Consider the following 18,551-nt stretch of genomic DNA (forward strand, 5'->3'; position numbering starts at 1 on the left):
GCTATTAATTCTGGATGCTTAATGAGATACAGCTAAGTACATCATTACTCACACCTTGAGTGCTGCATATTCTTGTAGTACGTCATGCTGGCCACTCTGCCTTCCGTCCTTCCTGGCCTTGCCTAGTGATAGAGAAATCTGCATTGCAAAGGAGGGGAGGGAAAGAGAGAGAGCATGGGCACTTGTTTTACTATTTAAACTCTATTATTGCTGCCAATAAGTTATATTTTGAAGGTTAATGCTCTGTACTGAGAAGGATACTAATTTTTGAAAAATCTAAGCCTCAAGCCTACCAGTGGCATGGGTACAAAAGTACTAACAGCTTTCACCTTTCCTTGTTTTTTCAACACATACAGGACTGATGTTATAATTCATGATTTGCTGGGTACCTTCCTGGCAGTGAGGCCATTGCCCTTCCTCTAGCAATAACAAAACCCAGACTTCCTGCAGTTGCACTGACAACCTCAAGAAACCATGTCACTGACTATCCTAGGCTAGGCCATGAAATCATGTAGATGGGACAACAAATAGGTCTGTAACCATCTTCAAAACCTGCCCCAGACAGCTTTGAGAGAACTCATCTGGTACCAAGTCACAGTCAAATGTTAGTAGAATTACATTCTGGATAAATTACCAGGTTATTGGATCATATGTAAAAAATTATCAGGTTTTATCTTTTTTTCCAGGAAATCATTGATCTTCCCTTATTTCTTTTGTCACTTTGTCTTCTTTTTGTTCATTTTTCTTACTGACTGCTCTTCTACTTTGAACTGCCTTTGATATCTGATTTTCTACATTTTAAGCACTTTAGCAATTTAAAGAATATATATTTAAAATGAAATCAGCCTATTTTTGGTAGATTGCTATATTTCTGCTTTTCACAGTGCATACTCTTTTGCAGTATATGTGTTTTTTAGGCAGTTGCTTACTGGGAGACACTGCTGACTGGAGGGGAAAAAACCTGTTAGTATTTGATAAAGCAAGAAACAATACCTTGCAGTTCAGAGAACGTTTTGGTACATTTATATCCTTAGCTTAATAACATGAGGGCTAACGCTGCAAAATGCCAAGTGCCCTGGGCTCCCACTGCAGTCAATAAGAGTTGGCTATTGGCACCTCACAGATGCACTCGGGTGTTAATAGCATGAGATACACTAAACCTGCTGGCTTGGCTACACAGCACAGACTTCTTCCTCCTTTTCCTTTTACTGACCATTGATCTTCAGAAAAGTCCAGGTCCATTTTTTGATTTCTTGAGTTCCTCAAGTGAAGCCAATTTCTGGAGTGTCAAATCCCGCAAGGGGTTTGCTGGTCATTAGATCGTTATAAAGAATTTCAGGCATTACCAGCTATGCTCTTACACGAACTCTGCGGGGTTTTCCTGACACTGACCTCTAAGCTTTTAAAGAACCATCCCCAGTTAGCTGAAGGGATCCTGCAAATTACAGTTTAGGTCTCTGAAAAATTCTTTCCTTCCCCTGAAGTAGAGATCTTTCATTGCCACTTACAGAGTCTGTACAGATGACTTTTTGCTTTCTCACAGGTTTTTGGCAGTGTCTGGAGTTGCTAAGGGTGATTTAACTCCTACTTCCAGCCCTATCCTCAGGCTTCCTGGCACAGAGGCAGCTTTTCCAAGGCTATCCCAAACACAGGAGATGGTGAGTTGCTTTCTACCCTCATACGCAGAGGCTCTACGTGTGAGTTTGTGAGGGATATACCTAATTCAAAGGTGATCAAATTCATTTAGCTGGCTCTGCCATAGGGGTACTGCAAAACATGCTGAATAGAGAGTTTTGCTGAGCTCTGTGAGATTGACCTTTCTGTAAAATAATGCAGGAAAGAAAAGTCAGCACTAAGGAAAGACTAAAGTAATAAAGGAGGCAAACAGAGCCACGTGAGGGTCGACCTACAGGGTTATTGCAGGCTTAACTGGGCAATCTGAGTACACGCAGTGCAACAGAAAGCTGCAGACCAGCCAGGGAAAAGATGTCAAAAAGGACAAACAGTTTGAGAAAAGGAGGGCAGTGGCTGACGGATGGACAACTGAATAAATGAAGAATGTCCAGACCAGTCTAGGAAGTCCAGGAACCGCAGGAGAAGCTTAGACTGCAGTCCTAGATCTGACCGACCTTCTCCGTGGCCTTGGACGTTTAAACACTCAACATCCACTTCAGCTGAGGGGAAAAAACCAATGATGGCAATATAATGCTTCATTTCACACATATATTTTAAAGACTTAACCTTTGTAAGACATTTTGAAGATGAAAAGCACAGCAGCACTCATTACTTTGCTTAACCAAATTTCTCTGTGCCTAGCTGAACCTAAAATCTTTTGATGTTAGCTCATCACAAAGATATTTTGTGAGATTTTCCTTGCTTTTGTGTTGCCCTGTGGCCATTTCATACCACTATATGCTTGGTTTTGTTTCTGTTTTTGCCATGTACGCTTTTTCAAAGAAGTGAACTTTTCTCATAGCACATAAATGTCGTTTTCTAACAATGTGGAAGATGAAATCCCCAAATTCTTGTTTCCCATAATGATTCAAATACAGCAGCTTAATGATGACATTTCATAAAGCACATACAATTGATTTGAATACAAAAATATTGAAAAACAGAAGGGTAAAGCTTCCTGCAACAGTATCAGAAGACAAAATTGTCATTTAATATTGAGACGTCTGGATAATAAAATAAGAAGAAATGCACGTGAAGTATGATTGCTTATAAGCAGACCTGAAAATTGCACATGCTGAGAGGGAGTAATGTGCCACCATTTGACATTCAAAGACATTCTTTTGGGAGTATTTAATCTCATTACTTTTTTGCTAGAGGGAGAAACAGGCCCTGAAGACTGATGTTTCACATGTTCAGCACTCCTTACCCTTGCTTCTATGGGCACAAGTTCAGAATCCCAGTACCTCAGGATTGTGTCCGCACCCTGGGTGTCTGAAAGATCTGGCAAAGTGCACTTGAAAAGTCTTACTCACAGTGAGAGAAGCAAAGACAAGGCTGCTGTGCTTGTAATAACAGAACAATTAAAATTGTCACCAGGTAACTTCAAAACTGACGAAAATAGTCATCTAATTGTTTCATGGTAATCTTCATGAAACATAGAGATTTTAGTGAAAAATAGGTTGGAATATAAGCCAGTTTCAGCCTTTACAAGCCTTTTCTGCTGCCCCGAAGAACACATACAGAAAGACAAAGTTCCCATACTTGTACGATTTTATACTTCTAAGATGGATTTTACCTTGGTCAGGAATTCCTCCAACTGCCAAATTAGAGGATGAATTAACCAGGTACTTGAGCTATATGCTGAATGAGAGCTTTTCTGATCTATGGCCTCACCCTATGGCTGCCTAATTCAGCTTTTAGAAAGGGGATTAAATAATGCATCCTCATTCAGGAGAAATTAATTGCGTATCTGTAACAAGACTCATGTAGCAAGGTGGAATAACTGTCAAAGCTTCAGGAAAACAGCAAGGCACATGATATTCTTTGTCTCTAACAGAGTTTTAGCCTGAGAGTTGCGTGCTAGGCTGCATGAAATGCATGCTCTGGTCCATACTGGGTTCACATATGAAAGTTAGCAGTGTCTGAACCAACTGCAGGTAGGAGTTTAAGCCTCTCAGCACAGCTGTGGCCATAATACAGAAAAGGATGAGTTTTATACTGTATCTGGGAAGTTCAGCAGACTTAAGCGTGGGGAATGTTTGGTTTGAAAGCTTCTCTTTGTTTTTCTCCTACCATTTTTAAAAACCTTATTTCTTTCTTACTATTTATTGTTTTGTATCTAGTACAAGAGAAATTTTGGCTATTTATTCATTCTACTGTAATGCCCGAGATTACATTACAGAGAGAAACTGTCTAGTAGGAGAAAATGGAATGGAAGTAGAAACCGGGCTTTTCTTCTTTTTTTGGTGGAAATGGGTTTGCTGGCTGCATGCTAGTTTCCAAAAGATAATGACAGACTGGCAGCTTAAAGAAAGGTCCTGACAGCCCACTTCAGTGCACCAAATGTTTTGTAACAGTTTGTGTCATATAAAGCACTTTCACGCCATCTGTGATCCAGCAGCAAAGGCCTGCTCTGTCCCAGGCAGAACCTTTTCTCTCTGCATAGCCACAGAAGTCAATGGAGCCAGAGAGCAGAATTATAAAGCTTGTCTCTGGGTGGATGTATGCAGAGCGTCAGCTTCTCCCGTAAGCCCCCTCTGTAGTCCTGTCAACAGCAGCAGCACAGCTCAGCAGACAGACAGGGATGCAGAGAAGTATCGGACATGTACTACTGTTATGTTAGTGCCACTTTTTGTTTTATACTGGGCTGACTTGCCAAAGAAAAGAAATAACATAAGCAAAGGAGGAAAAGGGAAGGCAAGTGAAATGCGAGCATGTGTCTCATTAGCGCTTGCTATGCGAGTTCCTTATATTCTGGGGAAGGTAAAAATACTTGAATGAGGAAAACAGACCCTTTTCAAATATTTCTTGTAAGAAAGGCTTTATAAGGACAACTTATTTCTAAGATAAATATAGGTAACACATACATTATCTGCGACTTAAATAGAGACGAGGAGGAAAATTACAAAAGCAGAGTATCTTGATTACATTAAATTGCCTTCTTCAAGCGGTGGTGTTTGTCATTATTAAATAATTTTATGTTCCTTAGTATTGGAAGAAGGGCAATCATTAATACTAATACTTACATAAGTAAAGTATTATTCCTTATAGCTCTATAAGGCCCAGTTTTTGTGCTAGTAAAATCCCGTATGCCTATAGCAATGTACTAGTACTGAGTTGCTAAAATTTTCTTTAATTTCTCAGAGTTTAAAAAAAAAGAAAGAACTCAGAAAAAAGAAAACAGACCCTTCCATTCAGTAAGCCCTAAATGAAGTCTCTGCCTTCAGTATTGTGGACTTTGAGGCCCAATACTTTATCTTGTTGCCATCACTGTTTCATGGATTTTTCTTACTTCAAAGTATTTCTATGCTCGGGCACATAGCTATTTTCTTGGCTACCTTGCTTCATTATTTTGATGGAAGCAGTCTTTTAATTTAAAACATTATTATTAAAAGTAATGCATGAAAGGCTTGTCTGAAAGATATATTGTTTTGGCTATAGATGCAAATCAAAATGCAACTGTCTAGATAGTCAATTATATATTTTAATGGAAGACTTTGAGTAAAGCTTAGGCACAAAGGAGAAAAGTACTTACCAACATTTATCATTTAAATTACCAGCATGTTCGTAGACTATTCATATCCTTCTTATACCTTAATAAGGTCGAGACTGAAGCTAGTTCAATGGAGAGCAGTTAGCTTGTGAGGTCTCTGTCCTTGGAAGACATTGCTGCAGCAGAATTCCGAAAGGACAAGCTGTTCTTGCATCTTCTCTCCAACGCACTAAGCACTAGCGTCTTTCAATACTCGGTAGGCTTATACTATGCCACTTCCTCCCTTGTAATCCATGTAAATATGCACCATCTATTTGTCTTTGAATATACTCCGAACTTATTTTTCCTTGTGATCTTACAGGGAACTCAATATCACTTAGGCTAAGGGTGGTCCATGAGAATGCGTGTTAGATAATGCCTTCACTGGGACACACATGAGACACTAAGCTGTCCAAATTATACTTGGGTTTGCTTTTAGTTTTGGATCTTGCAGGGTTTTTTTCTCACCTCAATACAACACAACTGACTGTCATTTACTGAAAATCCTGGTTTATCAAACAGCAGTTAAAGCGCCCTGCAGACTCGTGCTGACCAACAAACTCACATGATATGAGTTCATCTGTACCTTAGCTAAGGATATGCCATGGAGTTTAACCCCTGCAGTGCTCCATGTAACTCAGTCCTTAGCTTTCTTCAGAGCTGGTATGTTCTTTACTGCTCAATCTCCTGGCAGCCGCCTCGATCCACAGACCTTTGCAATGCTGCAGACATCTCTGTAAGGCTGGGATTTGGGATAATGCATCCTAAATGCTTACCAAGTAGAAAATCATTTCAGCTCACAGAATCTTCTAAAATATGCAAGAAGACTCTCTGGTACCTTAATCCAACCCAAAGGGAAATATAATGCAGATTTGAAGTGCCAGCCTACCAAGCTCACATGTTGCTGCCCATGTAAAGAGACCACACATACTCTTGAAACCTCAAGGTCATGAAGCACTTTGCTTCCCTGTACAAGCACCTCCAGCAAGACAGAGGCATAAGTTTATCATCTCACTGTGCCACTGATTCATATCTAATATGCAGAGGTTTTTTTTAAAACTTATTTTGTATTTGACCAGTGTTACTTGCCTGCTGGCCATATTTTTGTTTTACAACAAGCAGCCTGTCAACCAAAAGCTAACTGCATAGACGTTCATACAGAAAGTCACCATATAAATATTAGCATTTCCCTATTTGTAAATAGCTCAACTAAAAGAATTTCTGGAATTTGTAGATCTCAATAATGCTGGTAAGTATATGTTTTCCCTCAGCGCTGAACTAGAGTTCATTCCAACTTTCTGGCCATCTGGTTTATTCTCTGATGTCCGTACCTGCACTCTTTTAACATATGCACTGACCTCTTTTGACAGCTTAACAAGGAGTCATCATGATAGACAAAAGTTAGGATTTAGAAATGGAAAACTGAAATGCAGATTGGCCTTTCTTGCAGAAGGGTTTCATTTTGGCATAGTATTTGCCCCCATTAATATAAAATAATAGCCTGAACAGGGCTTTTTCTTTAAATATTTAGGACTTTGCCTGACATTCACTCAAATCTTAGCAGCCTTAGCTACATTCAGAAGGACTGATAATTTAAAAATTGTTTTACTTTCATACAATGGAGCTCATTCAAAGAGTTTTATCAAAATTCCTACCTGTTAAATTTGACTTTGAGGTTATTTTAATTATACTGGAACCTTCTAACTTGAAGCTAAAGTCACTGAGATGCTGCACTTCAATCAGAAATTTCAGACAACTGGTACAGACACCGAGGCAGAAGAAGGGAACCTATCAGAAGATTGTACTTAATGACATTTCTAAAAGACATTTGAAAAGCTGACCTTTGCCAAGTGCTTCTTTTATCATGTATTGCAAGAAATATGTTACTTCTTTAGGTTATAGCTGCGGTAGACTCTACCAGCTGAAATTGTGCAAGTTGTAGTCCTACTGAAGTCAGGGTACTCTGGAGAGGATAATTTTAGCTACAAATGAATAGGGTCATTTACACTTGAGCTAAGGGAAGGCAAGTTACTGCTATTTTAGTAAAATATGTACCTTTATAATAATTGGGGGGAAAATTTTTCAGACTTTTAATATGTGTTTCTAAAAATGATGGTAACTACAATACATTTGATAAGTTTGTGTCCTCCTCTGAACAGGGTATTGTCATCACCTAAGCACGTTTAGTTGAAGTTCTCTATAAGCATCAGGATGATGCTGTATTAGAATCTATTACTACCAACTCTGTCAATAGTGCTTACAAATTTCCCAGAAAAAAAAAAAGTCATACATTATTGTCCTCAGTCAAAGCTTAAACATGCAGTACCTGCAAATTTAGGGAAAAATTCATCTGACAAAAGACATCTGTACCTGAACCAATCACTCCAGGCTTCCTTTTGCAGTAATGGAGAGAAACAGTCACTTGTAAGGTGCAAGTCATCTGGTCTAAATAGGTCAGCACAATCTCACCCCAGCAGTTGCTTCACTTCTTCACCCATAAACCTTTGGCCTAAGGTGCCAAAGGGTACCTGTCTAGCACAGATAAAAGCATCACACCACTTTTACCTTAGACAGACACCTAAAAGCAGGTGAGAAGAATCCCACCGACAGTAGCTGGAAAATTTAGAAAACTGAAGAGTTTCGTTTCCCGTTATATAAACAGGTGCATGAAACTTTCTCACTTCATAGCAGTGAGGAAGAACAGTAGTTTACCAGAAATACAGTGAAAAAAAGAAAAAAAAAAAGTTTAAATTCACAGAGTAAATAAACATATGCAAATACCTTTTGCTATCTCCCCAGCGCATGGAAACAAGTAGCATGATCTGTTCAAGAAAAATTGGTAAACTTTACTTTGGTGAGGGCAGTTTCTACGGGTTCTCCTGGGTGATAGCTGTTGCATGCTTTAAGTGCCCTTCCTGCAGAGTTTTTAAAAAGGTCTCTGTTGTTGTAAGCCCTGTCTCTCACGACAGCTGAGGGCTATAACCCATAAAAATCAAAGCTTGTGTGTGTTTTCCTGAAAGAGTGGTTTTTTTAGATGAGCTTACCATTAGAAATTTCTCCCCTGGGATCTTTCAGGTCCTTGGAAAGAAAGATCAATGTCTCTATAGAGGAAAAATGCAAGGCAGCCAGTTGAAAATATTACTTATTCTAAATACAGGATTTCTTGATAGAGCTGTAACCCAGAGCAGCTTGCAAAGATTAATCTGCTAATAAAGAGTTGTTTGACAAAGCAGGATGCTTCAGAGTCACTCTGCTGACACGCTAGAGATGATGGAACACCTAAGAGACTGCCGATAGCCTGGAAATGGGATAAAAATACACTGCCTTGTATTGTTGCTATCAGTAAACAGGAACTTAGCAGTGGTATTCTTTGCAGAATTTAGTTGTCAAAAATCTATAAAGACTGTACTCAGCCTGTACACATTGCTATTTGCTTTTTTTTCAGAAACTCAAATTTAATTGAGCTTTCACAAAGATGCCAAGGCCACGTGTTTCACGTACAAGGTTAACCCATAGCAAATGTCAAGGTCATAGAAGTCTGCTAGAATTTCTCAGTCAAGAAAAATATACACAGACATTTTACATTGGCTAAACAACTTACCTTTTTTATGTCTGCCTCTGGAAAAATGGCTCCTGGAAAAATTTCTAACATATATTTCCTGGAAATTTTGTTTCCTTCTTCTCCTACTCTTAAAAAAAATAACCCAAGGAAGACTGAAAATGTCGACCAGCTGGTTAAGGTTAGCTTAGAGAGTAGAGAATAGTAGAGAAAACAACCCTGGGAAAAGAGCTTCGGAGTGGGAATTTTTGGACAGTCTTAATCAGATCCCTGCCTATCCCTGCACCAATCTGGAATTGCAGATTTAATTCTGTACCCATTAAGATCACGAAGGGACTTGCTATTTACTTGATGAGGCAAACAAATGCCCAATTCTGTGAGGTTAGTTATGAATGAGTATAGTATTTCCTTCAGTTTGGACGAGGAGTTGTTTCAAAATTACAAATACATATACTGCTGAACTGGAGAAACACACGCATTGTCCTTTTAACTGTATCTAAAGCACTAGTAGCAGGAAAGAAAAAAAAAAACAAATCAGAAATTGCCTGCTTAAATTATAATTAATATTATTAAGACAAATTACATCATTAAGCAGTTTATATTTTGTTATCTTAACTTACAAAAAGGCAACTGTAAAATACAAAAATGCTATGTATGTTTGACCAGGAGGAGGCATTAAACCCGTACATGTCTTCAGTCATTTTGGTCACTACCCCCATAAAATTATTTCTAGAATTTAGTAATGAGCAGTTATTGCACTGATCCATCACATAAAATAAGGAAGCAGCTGAGAAACTTGGTGTGGATTCAGGCAGGTATTTAGAATAACAGAAACTCACCGTTTGGCAACAACACTGGAGGCCAGATGCCAAGATGTTGTGCAGGAAGATGGATTTTGAACTGACCCATAAGAAGAAAGGGCAAGGCTTGACAGTTTTGCTGTTCTTGCTCACAAGCGCAGAGATGTTGCTGTTTCTGGACTTTGTTCTTGTTTATCTCCCTCGCTGCTTTTAAGACACAACCTTTGAAGCCCCAACCTTTGACACCTGCAATCCATGTTTCCAAAGGATAAAACAGTTGCGTTACTTGGAGGATACAGATGTATGTCATACATAGGATTGGACCCTCAGCATGCCCCTGTAACTCAGTGACTGTAACCAGCAGCTTAATTAATTGTTGTACTGCGTAAGCCATGACTGTATCTGAGGTACAAAAGCATGAATATGGAGCCTATCTCCTACACTGTATAGAAATATCCTGGAGTGGTTATTTGTTTATAATTCTGTTATTGTAGTCATGCTAGAAACTCATCTTTAACTGAACAAACGTACAGTAGTAAATGGTCCTTTCAATAGAGAGCTTTCAGTATAAATAGGCAAAATGACGGCTCGGGAAAAACTGGTTTTGAAAATAACTGTAGTCCTGCTTAATTAGACAATTTGTAACAGTTTAACGAAAGTCCTTCAGAAACTGAAGTTATGCCAGGCAGTTGAAGTCCACATGTGTAGGGATTTAATAGTTTACATTTTCCTTCCATCAAATGCACCTTCAGTTGTAAACTTGCATCCCTAAAATATTTCCGCAAGCAACTGTTTTATCCTATGCATAGCATAGATATGCTCCTGTACCCAGTTGTCCTTGGGTGATATGTAAATGACTTGAAGCTGGTTAAGTAGCGTGGCTTCAAACCGTTTGAAAACAGCATTACGAACAGTAGTCCTCATGTATGATCTATTCTGCCTAGATTTTGAAAGAATGGCAGCTGCACCCTCATCAGGTTCTGTCCCTATCAGAAAGCAGACAAAAAATAGTAATAAAAAAAAAAGACACACAGAAAACTTCATTGATTTGAAAGAACCCTGCGCTCTCTGCATTTTGTTTGCAGCCTCTAGAAGAGTTGACCACGGCCAAGGGAGAGTTTGTGTTTGGGGGTTTGGCACCTTGCTGGTGTTGCCTGTTCTGGGTGGCTCGATTACAGTCACTTGTATTGTAAACACAAAGGTGCACAGCCTAGCAGCAGCGCAGAGTATAGCCATGCCTGTTTCAAACAAATTGGCCTTCTGATCCACAAAACATTGAAGAACATTTCTTGGTATCTTAGATATTTCAGTGGTAGAAAGAGCTAGTGGCAAAGTTTAGCAGTTTATCCTGCAGAAGGGAAAGCCATAATTTTGTAGAAAACAGGGAAGGATCCATGCTCCTGAGCTTATCTTAACTATGAAAACCCAAGGCATACATAAGGAAACCTAAGGAAATCAAGCTAACTAGAGGCTTTTTGTACTTTGAAGTGGTGGGCTAACTTGCTGACTCTTGTATCCCCATTCAGTTATTCACTCATGAGATGCCACACAGAACAACTCATGTGAAGTGAGAGCCTTTATACCTCAGTGTGGTATGAGCTCTAGTACAGCAGAGCTCTCACTTATTCTCAAATGAAGAAAGGCAAAGCTTAAAGCAGGAGCAAGTGAAACAAACGAGGATGCTGAGGGATGGAAATGCCTGAAGCCTCTGGCTAACCACAGCACAGAAGTGATCCCTAAATGGGAAGGTGCTACTTCTGTCACAGCTGTGTGATTACAACTTGCAGGTGATACTTTTCAGTTCTCAACTGCAACTGTGCTCTTCATTTCCATAATTAAGACAATGCTGCTGGATTCGGTCTTTCACCATCCCGAGCTGCACCATTTGTTTCTTGCAGAACAAATCAACGAGAGAAGCAAACTTTTCAGCTTGGTTCTCCAGGGCTTAGAAGCATTCTTTGAGTCAATTAACCATCTGGCAAAAGCTTTCCAGCTTGAGTACAAGGGTCCCACGACGCTAAACAGAACATTGTCCCTGTTAAGTCCTTTACATTTTCACAACTATGAACTAACAGAAATAAGATCTTCCATGTCACTACACAGGTTCTTTTCAGCGAGGCGCAAAAGATGTGCTGGTACTGGGTCAGACCTTTGAGACAGCCTCTAAAAATAGTCACATCAGGACAGGCCTACTCAAAATGGCTTAAATGTTCTTGAGATGGAGGTTACATCTGAAGTCATCATGTTCAATAACAGAGTTGGATCTTCATTCATGAATTCGCCACCACCTGTTTTCAAACTATTTTTATTCTTGACTGCTTTGGCATCCTGTGGCAATGAATGCTGCAGTTTTAATAACTTCATAGCCGGTGCCTCATGAATTCTGTAATAGGGCATGTCCTTTGTATTAAAAACATGCTGGCAGGTACTTCCATTGCTTCCAGTGGAAATCCTCTGTAATTTATCTTGCATAGCTAAAGGATGAATTTGTTACTTTGGGGCTTGTAAACTGAATATGCATTATTTTGACTGAAAAAAAAAATAAAAAAGAGGATTTTGCTTGCACTTTTCATCTCTATACAGATCTAAATTAAATTACTTACCTTCAGATAATCACTTGAGTAGTGAGAATTAAAATTCATAAACTTTATCCAAGTCCCTCTCTGTGATAAACGTCTGGACCAGCCAATTCGGTTACAGCCCTGAAAATAATACATAAAATACATATTTAAAATTTCAAACAAGTCTGTCACAGCTATATGGATTTTACATCAGGTAACTTGAATTTTGAAAACTCTTGCTTAGACTACCTTCACACAAGCATTTTAACACTAAAAAAAAAACCCTATTTGGTTATACTTTAAAAATAACAAAAAAGAATTTTCTTAAGAAAGCTTTTAGAATGTTTAGGACCAGATCTGAAGATCAGCACTTATATTAAATCATTATTTGCTTCAAAACAATGTATTCAGAAGTAATGGAACAGAAACAAATTAAAATTTCCCTTCAGATTTCACTCAGGGAAGATATTCTTTTATAGGTCTCTGACTCCAACCTTTTGACAGCTAAAACTCGCTTTGAATTACTGAAAGAGGTAATGCACATTCCTTATTATATTCAGAAATAATACATTAAATACTGATTACTGATTAGTTTTTACACAAGATTCATAGCAGAAACATTTCTTAATTTATATCAGTTTATGTCCATGAATGATGTCAAGCTGTCCTTTAGGCTTCACTATTTCTGAATATTTTTTTAAATTTACATTGATGTCAGCTTTAGTAGTTCTTTTTTTTAAAGTGTATTAATAATACTTATATGTATATGCACGTTTTTACAAATATTACTTTAAAACACTACAGTTTAAAAATAAAAATTCTCTTTATCTCCTGCTGCCTGCCAGAAAGCTTGCTTGCACAGGAAAGAAAAAACCTTATGTCAGATTAAACCTGTTATGTATTTTCAGGGAATCTAATAATCTTCATATAATAGCAGAAACGTGTACAGGAAAGTGATGATTTTATAGTGCCATAAATGGTGTCTTTTTCCCAGGATTTTCAAGACTGTGATATGCAGGTTGATACAATCAAAAACCAACTACATAATGTGGCTGACAGTGATGAGAACAATGTAAAACTATCATGTGCATTATACGTAAGGTGGATGCTTTGGGATTCGGTGGCTTGTTTCTGAAGCAGCCCTGCCCCTGCTCACTGCTGGGAAGCCAACTCTGGCAGTGCAGAAATTTTTAAGTCCCTGCCATGTCACACAGCCCACTTGTCCAACGCCCCTGAATATCCTGTTTATTCCAAAGGCTCAGATGTATTTCTTAATTAAATCATGACAGTTAAGTTGTAGTTTATGGAAACAACCTATGGTGGTTTGTGACCCAGCATTTGTGCGTATTAAAACAGCACTTGGCCAGACAGGTTTTTTACAGTTCAGTCAGGTATGCCTTGAAAGCATTATCAAGGATAAGTGGTAGCTGTTTGAATAGTAAGTACACTATGTCTGCCTCCGGGATGAAACACAAAGCTTCTCAGGGAGTCCACAGTGTTGTAAAACACAGTCATAATGTTTGGTATTTTGCTCTGCTGCAAGAATCCACAGTTTACTTAGACAGAAGGTTATTTTTCTGATCCTCTTCCCCTGGTATCAATGGTGTCTTACCAGCCTATGTTGCCAGAGGTGTTGTTATTCCCCTCTCTGACCTACATTCGCTCATCTGCTTGTTAGTCTTTCACTTAAAAATAGACTTTAAATGTTACTGTGTGATTTCAAACTTATGTTAATAGATAACACTACCCACTCCTACTAAAGAGAAATACTATTTTTCATCATCTTACAAGTTACAGCCATAATTAAGATAAATCTGAAACACACTTTAAACATCTCAGTCCAAACATGCACATTCCAGAAGTGCTCTTATTAATATATCTGTCATAATTATTTTCTTCTTACAGTTACAGAGGTGATTTTCATTACTGAAAAACTGGTAGTGTTGCTTTTCAAAGGACTGTGTCACAAAGTTAATCTCCCCTTTGAGCTGAAATTCTGTTTTTCATTCGGAGCAGTGACAGTTTTGACCTTGCTCGCCCCATGGTTACTCCTTTACAAAACAAAGTGCATCAGAAAGAGTGTAAGAGCAGGCATGGCAAGCCAATGTTCAGCACCATGTAGGAAGCCAAAGGGGTGGGAAATATAGTACCTCAGTTCAAAATTGCCAGCAGAGGCTGATGTGCAAGTTAACATGGAAGCCACTTAATAGGAAGGAGGAATTCCCATTCCAGTTTAAGAAATTCCTAGAGGTATGTCATTTTCCCACACAGAAGGAATAAACACCTAGAGTTTAATCTTCATCTAGAAAAAGAAAACATTACAATTGTAAAATAGGACCTGAAGCTATATGGAAGTTGTCTCTGTGGGGCACACCAGCAAAAGGAACTTGGCCACCAAACCAGCTGGTGTAGATGGTCTTGTATGCACGCTGCTCAGACCTTGCATCCTCTGGAGCAAACACGTCATTTGGCAATAACTATCTAAATTCATGGAAAGAAATCCATGGAAAATTGCTGCATGGCCAGGAGTTCCTGAACAGTCAGGAGAAAGTGTAATAGACTGAGAAGGTTCCTTAGGGAAGCTTTACCTGCACTTCCTTCATTCGTACTCTTTTCCGTAAGTGTACACTTGGGACGCTTTTCTGCCCCTTAGTTCTTATCATCCCTTAATTTAGCAGAGCTGGGAACAGGCATAAAGGTAGCCATAGTGACAATTGCTTACAGGACAATAGCTGGAATGAGATGATGCTCTAGCAACTCATTTTACTAATACTTTCATAGTCAGCACAAGAGCTGAAGTCAACAAGTTCTGCAAGTTCAAAACATGGGCTGCCTTCCTATGTGTTTCCCATGGAGGCCCTGCATACATGGCCACAGACATTGCTGTGAACGGTGCCAGACTTAGCACCTGCAGGGTCAGTTTCTCTGCCGGTTTTTTATAGTGGGCAATGCTGGAGCCATGACCCAGGGCCAAAAGCAATCTTTGGTTTGAGCCTATAATGCCCTCTGATATTCTCCCCAAGTGAGTAGCCTTTGTGGCACCAGGACATAGCTATCCTATATTACTCTTATCATGTGTTTTTTCAGATAAAAGTTAAGAATGTGAAAAGCCGTGTCCCAGCCTACCAGAGTAATGTTTTTATACCATGACACTTGTACATGATTGTGCTATGGCATGAGGGTGTAAGACTTTGAAAGTACAAAGGCTACTCTTGGAGGGGGACAGACATAGTGCTGCCTTGTGCCGTTACCACTAGTTTGCAGCAGGCTCAGGCATGAAACTCTCCAGGCTTTGGTATTTGGGTTTGCCCTATCAGAAATTGCCTTGTTCTGTAAGGGAGCCAGTATTTATAAGAAGAGGATCAGAGCCCTAGCGAAAAACGGGGCAAAAAGACAACATAGTCACAGTATAAAGGCAGCATATCCTCAGGACAAAAGGAGAAAGGAGGAAGAGAGATTGAGTGAAACCATGACAGGATAGGCTTCATGAAGTGTAACAGTTCACAGTCTCCCAAAGAGTTTTCTAGGTCTCCTACATACAGGAGAGCAACTGTGGCTGTTTTTAATACATTGCACATTAGGATCAGAATTTGGAAAAGGCATTAGAGATACAACGAAAAGTTTAGAGGATATCCTCTCCCCTGCGTCTGACAGGTAACGGTGACAAAGTCAATCAGCAGTTCATCAGGTCTGTGGGTAAGACAGAATTAAATAGGAAATTGAGAATCTCAGACAATTCTCAATATGATTTAAAAATAGTAATCTCCTAGCTAAATAAAAAAAATAAATGTTCTTTCTGAATCAAATTAGGTTTTTTCCAGGATCCTAAATAAGACAACAGTGATGTCATAAAATGGGATATTAATATTTATACACGTAAATAATAAGAAAAGGAGACTTTTACGTACCATGAAGTTGCAATTTAAACCATACATTTCTTTTAATCAGTGTAACCGCAAGAAATAGTATTCAAGGAGTTTAAGCAAACTATCAGATCGATATTTCTGGATGCCGCATAATTAAAAATATCTTCAGAACAATCTCCAAATTAAAAGTGACACACTGAAGGATGACTTAATTTATTCTCTGACATTGAGTAAAGTAGGTTTCTGTTCCCTAGAAATGTAAAACAAACAACTGTAAACACCCAAAGTGCAGATTCCAAAGGAAATACATTGAAACTGAAAACATTTCTTGTGAATCACAATCTTCCTAATCTTTGCACAGTAGTTTTTTGCGTAATTGGATTTTGCTGCTCTACCTGAAAAATCACATTGTAAAAATGCAATGGTTAAACAAGGAACATTTTTAGGCTTCTTTGGGAAGGTAAGTAGTCTCTTGGTTCGTATGCATACATGTGTGTGAAGAGCATACAAAAAAAAGACCCCATAAGCCCTGCCTGCCCAAAACCACCCTGTAAAGACTACATCAACATATCAATATATTGCTCAATTACAAACAAGCAAAAGTTAGACAACGACAAGCTTAAAACTGTCATAAAACTTGCATTCAGCTCCTTTGCACACTAGATTTTTCATACAGTCTCTCACTGAGACATGCTTTTTTATTTCACAGAATCACAGAATCTCAGGTTGGAAGGGACTTCAGGGATCATCTAGTCCAACCTTTCTCCTATGGGACCCTGCTACACTTATTGGTCAAAGAGACCATGCCCAGTGAAGACACAGTCATATTATTTTTCCCAATTAATACACTTTCCCCCACTGCGCATTAGAATTGCTCACTCCTTCGTGGTCTTTTTCAGTGGTGCGCATCACTGTAGACCTCTTCCAAAGCCCAGTGAAGGTCTCTGCCCCAACCCCCTCTGGGCTTGCAGCGTTGTTTTTATTTTGAAGATGACACTCACCCGTATCTACTGGTTGCAGAATCCCAGTTTAAGAAGAGCATAGCCTTAGTTGCTAAAGGTTTTAGCAACGCACAGCACTTTATTTTTACTCAGAGAATACACCTTCCAGATATCAGCTTTTCAAAGCAGCTTATCACTTCTGCAGATCAGACATGGGCTCTCACAAGTCAAGCACTGAAGACTATGCAGAGTGACAAGAGCTTTACTTAACTGACTTCACAGCATTCGTGATACTAGGACAGAAAGAGGTCTAAAACTCATTTAGGATCAGAGGCAAATGCATAATCCTGAAGTCTTTATTTTCCTTTCTCTTTCATTATATACGCTTTGATTCTGTAACAAAGCAGGCAGAAGTCTGACAGCCAGCTACTCCCTCTTCTATAAAATTCTGACTTATACCCTGAGCACCATCTTAAGGTTGCACAAGCAACCTTATACCTACTGTTTTCTCTCAGTACAGTTATTTTACAGAATCTTCCTTTTAAAAACAACTCAAAGGAGATCCCTGAGAACATCCGTCATGTATTGTTACCTTGACACACAGGCTTAATACCCTTGGATCGTTAACTCCAGCTTCTTTCACTGAGCTAAGGGAGCAGAAGAAAGCACTTTAAGTTGCTAATGTCTCTGGGCTCACCACTAGCAGAAGATGGGTACACATTTTGTCAGTGAGTGTCACAGCTGTTGGCTGATAGGAGAAAAACATAGAGATTATGGGTGCAGGGATTGTTTCCCATCTTTGGAGAGTGAGCACTAACAACCAACCACTTCCAAGGATTTTAATAGTGGCAAAATCATACATTTTTCCTTAACTTCCTTCTCTGAAACAACCCAGCCATTTTAGTTTATCCCTCTACAATTCATCCTGAGGCACAAAATCAGCATGACGATTCTTTTTTTCGCAAAGCTACAAAAAGTCAAAAATCACATCTTACAGTGGAAAATACCTGGCTAGTTTTTGGCATTGTCACCTGAATGAATTTCATGATGATTACATTAATCTCTAAGGTATCTAAGGTATGAAGTAGCAATTCAGTTTTTCTTTTCATTCTTCACTAGCAAATCCAGAGATTCAATAATGTCATGCAACATATTGCAATATGACAGCAGAGTGCTGATATGTCCTGTAAAAGCATTTGTCATTTTAGGTGTGGGATGTTTTTTCAGTATATTCAACAACACTTTAAAATATTTGCCTAAATTAGACTTTTTTTACCTTCTGTTACAGAAATCCAGATTCTTTTCATCCATACAGGGACATTCAAGTTAAATTGAGCTATTATCAACACTAATAGGAGTATTCTGTAGGAAATGGAAAGCCCCACGAACACCAACAGGACACAGAACAAAGATACTGTATTCTATTGAGTGTATAGTAACAGAGATGCCAGTTTGACCAGATGTTTTTAATTAACTAAGGAATAGCCAGACTACTGGCATCAACATTGCAGTGCTCCCTGTTCTATTCAGAAATGTGCACACTCAGAACTAAAATATTTGCTGTTTGCAATGACAGCTCATCCATTCCTCTCAAACACAACTATTAACTAGTGCTATG

The 18,551-nt window shown here is 38.8% G+C and overlaps 1 protein-coding gene and 1 long non-coding RNA gene across 5 annotated transcripts in view; one reads left to right on the top strand and one right to left on the bottom strand.

Annotated features, from left to right (window-relative positions):
• Positions 1 to 18,551, top strand: part of HTR1F (5-hydroxytryptamine receptor 1F) — a 120,480-nt gene that overhangs the window by 48,528 nt on the left and 53,401 nt on the right. For all 4 annotated transcript variants that reach the window (XR_012662133.1, XM_075102538.1, XM_075102546.1 and 1 more), the window contains exon 2: positions 1,544 to 1,658. The gene's annotated coding sequence lies outside the window, so the exon portion shown is untranslated. The remainder of the gene's footprint in view (positions 1 to 1,543; positions 1,659 to 18,551) is intronic.
• The window catches only part of LOC142061464 (uncharacterized), a 124,552-nt gene that overhangs the window by 27,246 nt on the left and 78,755 nt on the right, over positions 1 to 18,551 (bottom strand). Inside the window, exons 2-3 of the long non-coding RNA XR_012662134.1 lie at positions 12,169 to 12,267; positions 9,605 to 9,811 (exon numbers count right to left, since the gene is read on the bottom strand). This is a non-coding gene — a long non-coding RNA (uncharacterized LOC142061464). The remainder of the gene's footprint in view (positions 1 to 9,604; positions 9,812 to 12,168; positions 12,268 to 18,551) is intronic.

This window comes from Phalacrocorax aristotelis, chromosome 1 (assembly GCF_949628215.1).
Source record: "Phalacrocorax aristotelis chromosome 1, bGulAri2.1, whole genome shotgun sequence".
Taxonomy (NCBI): Eukaryota; Metazoa; Chordata; class Aves; order Suliformes; family Phalacrocoracidae; genus Phalacrocorax; species Phalacrocorax aristotelis.